This window comes from Corvus hawaiiensis, chromosome 10 (assembly GCF_020740725.1).
Source record: "Corvus hawaiiensis isolate bCorHaw1 chromosome 10, bCorHaw1.pri.cur, whole genome shotgun sequence".
Taxonomy (NCBI): domain Eukaryota; kingdom Metazoa; phylum Chordata; class Aves; order Passeriformes; family Corvidae; genus Corvus; species Corvus hawaiiensis.
This window is the reverse complement of record NC_063222.1, coordinates 12,053,244-12,065,676: the sequence shown is the minus strand read 5'-3', so window position 1 is coordinate 12,065,676 and position 12,433 is coordinate 12,053,244. Positions and strand designations below refer to the sequence as shown.

The following is a 12,433-nucleotide window of genomic DNA, read 5'->3' as shown; positions in this document are numbered from 1 at the left end:
TGAACAAAAGCAAGTCAGGACTGGAGTGCTGATTAGAGAGCTCGGATGGTGTGAGATACTGCTTATGTATCCTTCCATCCTTAGGAATTGTAGACTCTGGGATGCAATACTGGATTGTGATATAGGATACCTGGGCTCAAATTGTTCTGTGCTTGCTCCAGCATGGGAATGTGAACTTGGATTTCCTGTGACATCTGTGATGGCTCCAACCAGTGGCAAATTGGGTTGTTTTGAGAATTTAGCTCTTTAGCTTTTATTAAAAATCCCCTGACTGTTGTAACTTCCATCCCTCTGTCCCTCTCCCCAATCCAACAAAAAACCCTAATCCCAAACCAAACAAATTTATATGTAGGAAAAGGGGTAGGGGTCTCTTGAGCCGAAACAAATGTTTTCATCTTGCATGACATTTAGGATAAATTAAGTTTTGGGACGGATGTGAAATACTTCTGCTTCTTCATCCGGTGAGCCATGACATCAATTATTCACACAGGGGTTTTTATTTGTGCTGTGTTAGAAAGGCAGGCATTTTATGGGAAGTTTTATGTTAACTTCTGGCTTCTGAGAACTGTGGACAAGACTGGAGTCTACCTGATCTCTCTCTGGTAGAGACCAGGAATAATTTATATACCGTCAAAAGACATAGGAGAGAGAAGTGCCTCTCTTTCCCAACCTGTCTCTGCTGTGCCTCCCTGTCTGTCAGTAGATGTTGGTATGGATTGACTGAGGTGGGGGGGGGGGGGGGGGGGGGGTGTCTTTCTTTTATGTTTGTGCACAAGAGAACAGAGAACGGCCCTGTACAGAGTGGGTACTTTAGAAGATGTGAATGGCCCCTAGGAATGGTAGCTGTGCATCCATCAAATTCCCAGTGTGAAAGTAGGAAATTAGGAGGAAACACTTGAAAAACTTGGCAATTGGAGCAGTCAGAGAGCAGCTGAGCTTTATTCCTTGAAATGTATTTAAATTGTATCCAGAAAGTCCTTCCCTCCCCCTGGTAGCCTTGCATACCTGGAGGAAAATTTGCTCATGTTTCAATCAACTTCAGACTCCCTTTTGTGTCCTTAGAAAGTTGATGTATGGTTTCAAAGCAACTAAAAAAAATTATTTAGTATTTTCTTTAATATGTATGTTAGATTATGTGAGTTTCAGATTTTTCTCCAGATCTGAATATAACAGTTTTCTAGAACTCAGTTTGGTCAGGTGGAAAGTCCTATTGCTCATGCAGTTTTCCTTGCTGAATCCCATGATGTGACCCATGTCCTGTTATATGTACAAAGCAGGCAGGACCTCTGCCTCTGTGTTTTATAAACCTTTGTTGTTCAGCTCCTCAGGCTGGCTAGGAAAGTGCTTGTTAATACAGTGATCTGATTCCCATGCCTCCTTACCTCAGTACACTTCCAGTAGCTCTGCAGCAAGCAGGAAACTTTAGCTGTGTACAGCCTTCCTGTCAAGGGGCCACTGAGGGGGGATGCCAAAGACATTTTCTCTGCTTTCTATGTGACTGCGGGGTCTCTTACTGAATTCCACAGAAGTCTCATGTGTTATTCTCCATGAAATCGCTGAATTACAGGTCTGACAAAACAGACTTCCGTCTGTGACTGTGTGTTAAGAAGCTGGATGATGTACTGGATACTGTAACATAGGAAACCAACATAAATGGGTTTACTGGTATGGTGCGAACATAGCAAACACTACCTTTTCTTTTTTTTTTTTTTTTTGTTTGACACTCAGCTTTGCCATTCTAGATGCAGTTTTTATCTAATCCACAGAAGTTTGCTGGAAGACATTAAGTTGAATGTTTGTGATAGATTTCTCAGTGATCAGCCTTGCTGAATTTTCCATGATACATATCATGGATTTTTAGGCAATTCCCATTAATAATTTTACAGTTAGCATGTATTTTTGTTGTGTTTATCTACGTGTTTGGAAAGGCATGCATAATTTATAATTGTTATACTAAGAGAAATAAGCTTAGTAGGCTTTGAAAAAGGGTTAAGCATTTATACGTGTAATAAAGTTAAGTTAGAAAGGATTAAAAACATGAGATATAAATCCCTATGCCTCAGGGTACAATTGATGGAGTTTAAAAAGGAATTTCCCTGATGGGTAAATTAGTCTATAATTGCCCCCACAGGGACTCCCTCCTTAAACATCTGATACTGGTGTCAGTCAATACCATGCTTGATGGACCTTCAAACTAATTCAGGATGGCAACTCTCATAGTAACTAACACAGTACTATGGTGTATATCATGTTCCTTCCTGGCAATATAAACCAATATTTACTGTTTAGCGATAGTGTGTTATAGGAATACATTACATCTCATGTGATATATCACAGTATGTAATAAATAGTAAATATAATTGCTGGTAATATGTAATGGGTCTTTGATTTGCACTTTACAAGAAGTAAAGTCTCTCTCTTACAGTGGAATTAAGTGACATATTTCAGAAGAAAACTACTTCTATTTTAGAGTTTTAAGTAGTAGTAAAAGGGCTCTGAGTCCTAACCACCCGTGGAGACCATGAAAATACAAACTAAGGACAGCATTCCTCTTGTTCCTGCTCTGACTCACATGAAGCTTTCATGGGTTTTGTGACAGAAAGGGCCTCAGGCAGAAAAGCAAGTTAAATATGTAGGTAGGCAGGGACTGAACACCTCAGTCACCTCTGAGGCATTTTGGATGTGTTGGAGAAGGGGGATCATAGGTCTGAGGCTCCATGGATTAGACCTGAGCCACTTCTCAGGAGGCTTGTGTAACTCCAGAAGAGTGACAGTGGCAGCTGAGTAAAATATTTAGAGAACAGAAGCGGTTTTTTCCTTTGTGTTCAGTGATCTAACAAGTCATCTGCTAGAAGCTCCTCATGCTGCTTTTGAGAAATGACTGTCAGTGTGGAAAAACTGTTGCCTTTTGAATACGTGGTATTCTTAGTGAGAGTTATGGTACTGCACTGGAGCTACTCATAAGTAATTAATCCTCAGATTTGGTGTGCATTAATTACAAACCAGCAGTACCACTAAAAAACCCCAAACCAACCAAACACACACACCACCAACAAAAAAAAAAATCACTGAAACTTTCCCTGCCTACAGATTCAGTTGCCTATACAGTACATGGAGTTGCCTTATTGCTGGAGTTTTTACTATTTCTCATGCTAATTGTGTATTGCTCACTTGGGAGACAAATTCTCTCTGTGGGGTGAGAACCCTGTTAAATGTGAACCTGCAGGGGCTCTGTATGAGGCCCCTGCTGCACAGCCCCTCTGCCGTGTAGAGGCAATAAGAGATCATGCTTTAGAACATTTACCCCCTTTTGTGAATGATGTCAAGTCCGTACCCTAAGACTTTTTTTACTTTTAGTAAACTTTTTAGCTACATCTAATATTTTTAAGGAATAGAATTAGTTCCCATGTATGTGATCACTGTAGGCTTGACAGTCAGCTAGAACTGTGCTCTGCTACCTTTAATTACAGGCTAGATGGTATTTTGGGCTGCTGGACTCAATATTCATGCCCAGATTCAGCAATGATGTAAAAACTGTCAGTAGAAGACTCATCCCAGTAAAAGTCTGGGTTGAGACAGGTAAGTATAAACAGTGCTCCTAAAAATGTTTTGATTTCACACTAAATAGTTCCCTTCTTTGCTCTGAGGGAATAACTCAAGAGACCTTTGGATTCGTTCCTCAGAATAGATTAATTATATTAAAAAAAAAAAAGCACTAGAGTGGAATGAAAAAATACTTAGACCTGCACTAGCCATTGTTTGAACCACGGCAGTGTGTGGTGACAGGACACACACCTCTGCTGCCCTGCTGAGCAAATACCAGATGGGGCAAGTAGGAGAATGTCACTGCGTTGGAGCCCCGGTCAGATGGTGCAAGAAGCTTGAAGGTAAAAGGAGATAAAGGGAATGACAAATAGGCATCTGGGGACGGATCAGGAGCTTGGCTGGAGGGTGAAACAGCCCCAGAGGCTGGGATAGCCCAGAACATAATCAGAACAAAATATGTATGTTCCTGTAAAAACAGTGGCTTTTGTATTCTTTTATTTTCAGTATTCGTGGTTCCGGTTTCACTTAATATTTACATAGTGTTGCTTTAGCATTCACTTAATAAAGGGTTGTCCTATAGGAATTTTGTAGATGAATTTTTTCTTTCCAATTAACAAACTGCACAATAGATTTGCTCCTCAAGGTTTTAGATAAAAATATGATAGAACAATCTCTGAAAGTTCTCACAAGTGCGTTTTCTCATTCACACATGAATTCATGGAAGTGTGAAATGTGTGCCACTGAGTTTTTGCTACAGACATGAGAAACAAGAGTCAGATTTGAGTGGCCTACAAGGGTTCAGGAACTTTGTTTATATTGTGAGTTTCTATGGTCAGCCAACAGTCTGCACAGGGACAGTCATCAAGTCAGGTATTGCTGAATGCTGTATGTACCTGGCTCAGAGCAAAAGATTTACTGGGTGCCACAGGAAAACTCAGCAGTGGTGTCAGGTGAGTTTTGTCTCTGGACATGAATTCTTACGAATATAGAATTATGAGCAGCAGAAAAAGCAGTCTTGTTTTTACTTAAAGTTATGGGTCTGACATCTGGAAGATAATGCAGAGTAGATTGAAAGGAAGAGAATGGGTGCATCTACATCTGGTCTGATACCTTCTGCTTTTGCTGTTTCCTCCATTTCACTGCTTCCATCAGTCATGACTAACATTTTATATAAGAGAGAGAAGTTGTTGAAGATGAATGTCAGAATTAATACAACTAGGCTGCTCATACTAATGAGCATTTGATATTATACGAGGAAGTACATGAAGCTGCACAGCAAACTGAGTTGCTACAGCTCCAAGCCACAGTCATCTGGTAGCAATGACAGAGTTATGGGCTGCAACCAACTCTAGTTTCCATTTTCCCTGTCCTGTGTAGAATTGACATTGCCCAAGAAAAACTGTAAAATCAATGTAACATCTAAAATTTGGGTAATAGTGGTGAAAGATGAGTTTTTTGGAGAGTGTCCTTGAACTATAATCTTGACAATGTCAGGAAAGAACAGAGCCCTCTCTCGAATACTCACTGCCCATCTTGCCCATGCTTCAGGTTTAGCAAATGAGAGCAGGTCTCTTTAAACAACTTATCTTGTAAATAATTCAATGCATTAGAATGCAACAAGGATATAAACATCTGCTGACAGATAAAAGGAAAATCACTTTCTACAGGGAAAGCCAAGAAACTCTGAGCAACTGTCTCTAGGCAAGTTTTCTTGAAAAAAAAATGCATTTGTGTTACCTTTCCCCTTTGCCCCCATGCATTAAAAAATAATAAAATATGAGAGGTGTTAAGGGTTATTGAGCACTGTGGGTTTTAGCCATTTACCACAGATGTTGCTGTAATTGTGATTCATGGGGAGAAGTCAGACTGTTCAATGACCATCAGGCTCTGGCTTTGTGGAGTGAGGGTCTTGTGCTACTGCTCTGTGTTGCAACATAATTCGTATTGGTTGACTTAGGTATGTTGTATTTTTCTCTTATATGTGCTCTGGGCTCACTTTTGGTTTTGACTCTACTTGTATCTTCCCAGTTTTGCTTTTTAGAGACTTGTATTTTCCTGCTGGGCAATTACTGTATGACTGCCCTTCAGAAGCCGTGGGGAGGTTTGATGCAGTTTGTCACTGCCTGTGAGGGCTGGAGCACCTACAGGAGCCAATGACTTGGGAGGAGGGATGGTGGGGGAAAGGATGTGTGGACTTGTGCATTCTGTCTGCCATGGGATGTGTGTTTTGATTAAGACTGGAAGAATTGAGCTGTATTATATTTGGGTTGTGTTGGTTTGATGAGCACAGTTCTCAGGCTATTGGGCTCATCATCTTGTCAGCCTTGAAAAACTGTCATCTACCAGATTAGCTTCTGAATTTTCCTGGACTTGCTATTCTCTTCAAACTTCTGCACCTATGCAAGGCCCCTTGGATTGGTCTGGTTGACTTGAAATGAGCAAAATTTCCCACTGATTCCATTGGTAAAACAGGATTAAACTTTACTTTGTAACCCCTGACCGAAGTGTTAATGAAGTCTTTAAGAAATAAATTTAAGTAGCTATACTGGCATGTTTGGGGTAACAAAAAGTTGAAAGCAGTCTCAATTGTTTAGTGTGCCTAGTACCTTTCACACCTGGTACCTAAACAGTTCCTTTGGCTGTAGTCATATTTTTAGTAGATACGAAAAGCATATCTGATATATTCAGTGATTTTTGAGCAGAGCTTTTAGGGCTTGACATGATAACTGTGATGTCAGGCAGAACTTTAATCTTATTTCTGATATGAAAATCCCCCAGTGGCCTCTGTAGGGAGCACCAGTGAGAAGGCTATCATTTTCTTCTGCTTTGGTCTTACCTTAAATACTTTCACTGTGATCATCTGATGACCTTGCCAAGTATTTTAGGAGAGTTCCTACTCACAATATTTCATTGGAGGAAAAAAACTCCCTAAACCAAAACAAAATCAACTTCCATTAGTTGATATGCTTTTAGTATGTAGTGTCTCAAAACTGTGTGGCCCTTAGTGTAGCATGTTAGTCTGTGTGTTGTTTTCTTTATTCTTCAGTCAGAATGTCTTTTGAGAGATCTTTTTGCTTCTAAGTTAAGATTGGTTTAACTCCTCTACCCAACTGGTTTTAATCCTTTAAAAAAAATCTTTATTGCTGGTTATTTATTCTGTATCCTGTATTGTTCTATGATAGGCAATCAGGAGATTGGTCTTTCTAATTGGTGCAGGAACACCTGTAAGTTCTCTGTAGGAACACCTGTAAGTTCTCTGTAGGAACACCAGTTTAAGTGCTATAGGAGAAGCCCAGAATAAATTAATAACTCATGCCACCTGTAGCCCCTAGAGACTGGTTAGCCATTTACCAATTTACATTTTCCTTTTAATTTCCTTACAGCAACCTTCACTACTTTTTAGGCCATTTTCTTTTTGATTTGATGAGTGTTTTATAGGATAAGTGTCTTTGATAGTACAATGGTATGTTGAATGTGTGTAGAAATGTATATTGCTTGTTGAGTGAGAGTCACTTGTTTCTTCTGTGCCCTGACACTCCTACAACTCTCCACATGTTTGAATGCCCCTCTTCCCTCAAGTATTAATGAGATCCTGTTGGTGACATGAAAGTTTCCTGCAATAATGGCCAGCTACTTCTCTATGCCAAATTCACCCTTTCCAGGCTTGCTTTATAACTTTTAGGTTCACCACCTCATTGAATGTTTTTTTTTGGTTTTTTTTTTTTTGGTTTTTTTTTTGACTAAGAAAATGTTTTCTCTATTCTAGCTTGTTTTTTGCATACAAGCTTAGTGGTCATTTTTTTAAGCTGAGTTTGTAGCTTGTCCTTTTTTTTTTTTTGCTTCTTTCATTTTCTATAGTTGCTTATCCCCTTTGTCATCCAGCATGGATAATTCCAGAGCCCACAGGAAACAGCCTTCCCCAGGCTGTGCATTCCCCTTGTCTGGGGCATTACATGAGCACAAGTGAAGGGTGAATTTGGCACCTGATGTGGGTGAGTTGTACTTGAACTCACTAAGTATCTAGGTGGGAATTTATGCAACATCAAATAAGATAGGCTTTTGATTAAGTAAATCAAAGAGGTTTCTGGTTAGGACAGTCTGCCCTAGAGCCTTATAAAGAAAGATGTGATAAGGTTCAAGTATTTACCCAGGGTAAATCTGTATTTTTTAAAGTGGGATACTTTACCAATAGAATAAAGGAAACTCAAACACAGGCTGCTAGGTCTTGATGAGAATGTAAATTGACTTGTTCTGCTTGGTGGAAAAGCCCCTGACCCAAAACATGTCATTCCATCTGTCAGCTTGTAGGCACCAGAGGAAAAGAAAAATGTATGCTGTGGCTTTAGAGGAGTTACTTTTGGAATTGTTTATGTAGCACCTAATCTGTACCCTGGTTTAAAAGATAAACAGTTTTTCACTTTACATCAGAGGTAAATAATTTCTTAAGTCAAAAGTAGGTAAATAAATCCTTGATTCTATTTTTACTTCTGTTAATTATCAAAGAAAGGCAGAATAACAAAATGGAATTACACTTTGATTCATCATACAGCATTGTATTGCTTGTAGGCATCTTTTAATTGAACTAATATGGACCAGCTTTACGCTGCTCTTTCCAGTGTCTTGCTGATGGTGTTCAGTGGTGATTGTTTGCCTGATGCCTCCTACTATTTGTTCCAGGGATTTTTTTTCTTTTTAAATAAAGGCATAGAGAATAAATCAGTAAAAAGGCCATTTAGGAAATACCTCAAATAAATTCTATTGCACTTAGAATCGAACAAACACTTGCATAAAATATCACCTCTATCATGAGGAATTTATTTTTACAGAAATGAGGTGACTTTAACTTATTATTTCTAAATCCTTTCGTTTTTTGTGACAAACTTCCACAAAAGAAAGTGATATGTGTTCAGTTCTGGTGCAGTTTCTCAAAACAGCTTAATCTCAATGTACATGATTTCCCCTATCAATTCCTGTTATTACACAAAAATAGTCATTCAAAATGGTTTTACTTAACCACCTTGTACAAACATTTATCTTGGTGAGATTTTGTCCTGCAGGTTATGTAATATCACAGGCATTCATGGCAGTTTACAGGACAAACATGGTATGATTCTATCCTTGGAGCCTAAACCCCAATATTTACATGAACTGTGCTGGAATTGTGAACATAGGTATAGCTCATTTTTGAGGAGAATAGCCTACCAGCTGTGGCCTTGAGATTTACAGCTTAATCCTGCTGTCTTCTTACAGTTGAACTCCTGTTTAAAACAAAGTATATATTCTAAATGGTTGTTTGGAAGGAGATTCAGGCTTGAGTTATCATGCTACAAGCCTAGAAGTATGTTAGAGAATATATTGTGGAGGTTATCTTAGCACATGTTCAGCACTAGGCTAAAATATTCAAATAGTCATTTTGCAGCCTTGGCAGAGCTTTTGTTTTGACCTGCCTACAGCTACCTAAACTGTGAAGTTTTATCTTACAAGACCTACAGGATGTATATTCAGATATGCTTCAGGATAGCACTTCGGTTTGGAGGCTTTGTTTAAAAACCTAACTCAGTATCAAAGTTTTAGCATCACCTGGCATGCAGATATTATGAAAACAGAGTTCAAGGGAGGAAGTGTAACTGGTGGTTCTAAGTGGAAAAACATGGAGCACTTTAATCTGTGTTCACATCCTATGAGCTATGTAGAAAGGACATGTTATTGGAGTTGGATGGATAGATTTTACTGTTGTCTGTGAAGGGGTGTAAACAAAACTTTTATTCCAGAGTTTGCTAAACCATTATAGGAGGTTCTGTTACTTGTTATACCTCTTTTAAAGACTTAATGCATCTTATTCTAAGGGATAATACGCCCATTCACCAGCATCTCTTTACAAAATGAGTAAAAAGCTTATTAGACATTTGTGGAAAACATTACAGTTAAGAGACCTTCATGGTCAGTTCTAATATTCCTTTAGTTCTTCTCTAATGCATCAAGCTTGCAGCATTTCTGAAATGCAATCACCTGCTTTTCTGAAGAATGTTCTCAACTGTTTGTAGTGCCTGATTGCATTTAAGTATGTCCATGTGAATGTATGAGCATGCATTGAAAATTTTATACCTTCATATTGCTAAGACTCCTTTCCTCCAAAGAATTAACTTCAGATTTTGCCCGGATAACTTCACAGGTTATATTCAGGGAACTTTGATTTAAAATCTTAGACTAAGCTAGGAATTTGAAAGTAATCTGTGCAGTAGCAGTGCTTCTCTTGCTGCATGCTTACATTTACTTTTTCTATCACTTGTGCAGGTCTTTGCTATTCAGTGAAGCATGTTGAGCATGCTAAAGGTTAACCCCAGGAATAAATGTGTTGCTGAATAAGGGAGATGATCTGAACTGCAGCCAGAACTTTGTAATTTGCGAATCCACCCTTTACCTGTGGTACTGATTTTGTCATATGATAGAACTAAAAATATCTCCCTCAGAAGGGAGTATCCACTCTTTCATCTGCTCTAATGTAATTGCTTCAAGAACAAGTACTACTTTCTGCAAGTTGATGACCATCCCGTAGGTAATGAATTGATAGTGACTTCGATCCCTACTGGGCACCTAAGGCTTCCACACAAGTAGCACAGAATATTCTAATGGGCGCCCAGAGGGCACTATTCACTGGACACTAAAAAGAAACTCTGAAATGGTGTGATCCTTTCTCTCCATGTTTTTAGGCAGCTTGTGGTGATTGTGCTCCTTTTGTGGACAAGTAGCATTTCTTGTCATAGGAGTTTGGAGTTTAAACTTATTATTTAAAAGGACAGAAAAGAAAACATGACTTTTAAGGCCATAGTTATTGCCTGTCTATCACAGCAAACTTCTTAACATATTTCCATCCCCTTTGGAATGTGCTGTTTAGGTGAATTTTTTTTTTTAATTTTCTTGTGAAATAAATATTTTCATGAATATGTAAGGTTTGGTCTGTAACTCCTGAGGCTCCATTACAAAGTTCAGATACCTTTTCACTCTAAATACCCATTTGGCTTATCAACATCTTGTATGCAGTTTGTCAGTTCATATTATTCATCAACCAGATTTGCATATGATACTAGTTTAAAAAGCCCACAACAAGTCTCCTAGGATTCTCACGTGAACGTTAAAGCAAATGTGATGCATCTGAGAGGATGCATTTTGAAGTGGTAAAGTCTAATTTTAATTACAGTGAGAGTGTATCGTGATATTTATCCCCACTTGGACTTGATATGTATTTATAAAGTGTGAAATAAAGGTTTAAATTAGGCACATAGGTTTCCACCTTCACAAAATAAGGTTAAATGTAGTTATTCCATGTGTGCAGACACCTCTATAAGCAGGATTTTTTTTCCTTGTGTTCCAAAATTATCTTAAATTATTTCTGATATGTGCTGGGAAATCTCTTTGAAGATGGAGCAAAACCAGATCTTTTGCCTTGGTGACCCAGCAACATTTTGAGCAAGACAGTGGAAAATAGCCTATCCTAGGCTCCCTACAGGCAGCAGCCTGGTTCTTGAAGTTGTTTTCTGTGTAAGTAGTAAGACTAAAGATTATTTGTAAGCTTCCACAAAGACCAGAAAGCAGTCTGTGGCTGACAATATCAATGTGAGGTTCAAACTGAAGTTCAAAAGGTAAGATGGAACCCTATCTGTAATGTTTTCTGGTTTATGTAGAAGAGGAAGAAGCTCAAAATTTCTGCTTCCCTTGTTTCCTGTGTAGGAAAGCAGGTGTAGGAAACCTGGGGTACAACTCAGTTAAGGAGTTTTCCTGTGTCACAAATAGCAGAAAGAAAGGGCTAAATATCTTTTTAACCCCTGCAGTGGGTGACCTCAAGATTTATTTTATGTGGTTATCATAGATTCATGGTGAATTCTGTTCTGTCCATGCCAGGTATATCTTTCTAGAGCCGTCTTTGTGATACTGGGTTTTGTTTGGTCTAGAATCCTTACTAACAAAAGAATAATGTAACAAATACTTGGAATTTTTGTCCCTGCTGTTTACTAGATTAATTTTTTTATTGAGTCTCCAGGCACATCTATGTCTAGCTCTGCTAAAGTGCAGTGTTTATAGTGTGGCTGCAATTCTCATATTTTTGTGGCTTCTGTTTTGCAAATAGGGTGACACTGGTAGCTCATATGCAGTTTTCAAGTAATAATGTTACTCTGTGTGCATTCCAGCAAGTCTGGCCAAGTGTACTTCCTCTGTGAGATTGCAGACTACTGTGCACAGCCTTCTCTTCTTCATTCATATTGCTTTTATTTCTTTCTTTGTCTCTCCTATTTTTAAAAAACTACTTCGTGAACTGTATTTAGTTTCTTAATTACTGATCATTGCCACTGTTTTTTCATGTATGTATTCTCCCTGTTTTTTCAGCTGCAGACAAAACTAAATCTCAATTGCTGCAGATGTTGCTTCCTTCTAGAATGACCGAGTAGTCTCTTTACTGCCCTAAATGTATGGGCCAAAGCTGACAGTTATGAAAGATGCCTTTTTTTTTTTTTTTTTTTCCTGGATAAAAGTGTTCTACCAGTATCAAGTTGAAGAGCAAAACTGTTTGATCAACATCCTATTTTCTTGATCAATGAAATTTCCATAATATTCTAGTTCTGGTGGTATTGGACAAAAACATTTGACTTCTGGGTTTATTTCACTAAAGTGGTGTGTGTTGGTAGGGAAACAGTGGCATATTGTCATTATTCAGGAGTATTCCTAGTATGTCATGCTTTCAATTTTAAGAAAATAATTTTCGCTTTGCATGTTTTTCTCTGAAAGCCCATTTGCTCTATGTACAAAAGCATTGTAAAGTGTCCTTGTTGTGTGAAGTTAAACAAGGAATTATTTTCACCAAGATTGAAAAATACCATGGTTTATGCAAGAG

General features: G+C 38.4%; 1 protein-coding gene across 1 annotated transcript in view; it reads left to right on the top strand.

The window, feature by feature from the left end:
• The window catches only part of IRS1 (insulin receptor substrate 1), a 312,856-nt gene that overhangs the window by 161,485 nt on the left and 138,938 nt on the right, over nucleotides 1-12,433 (top strand). The window lies entirely within an intron of this gene.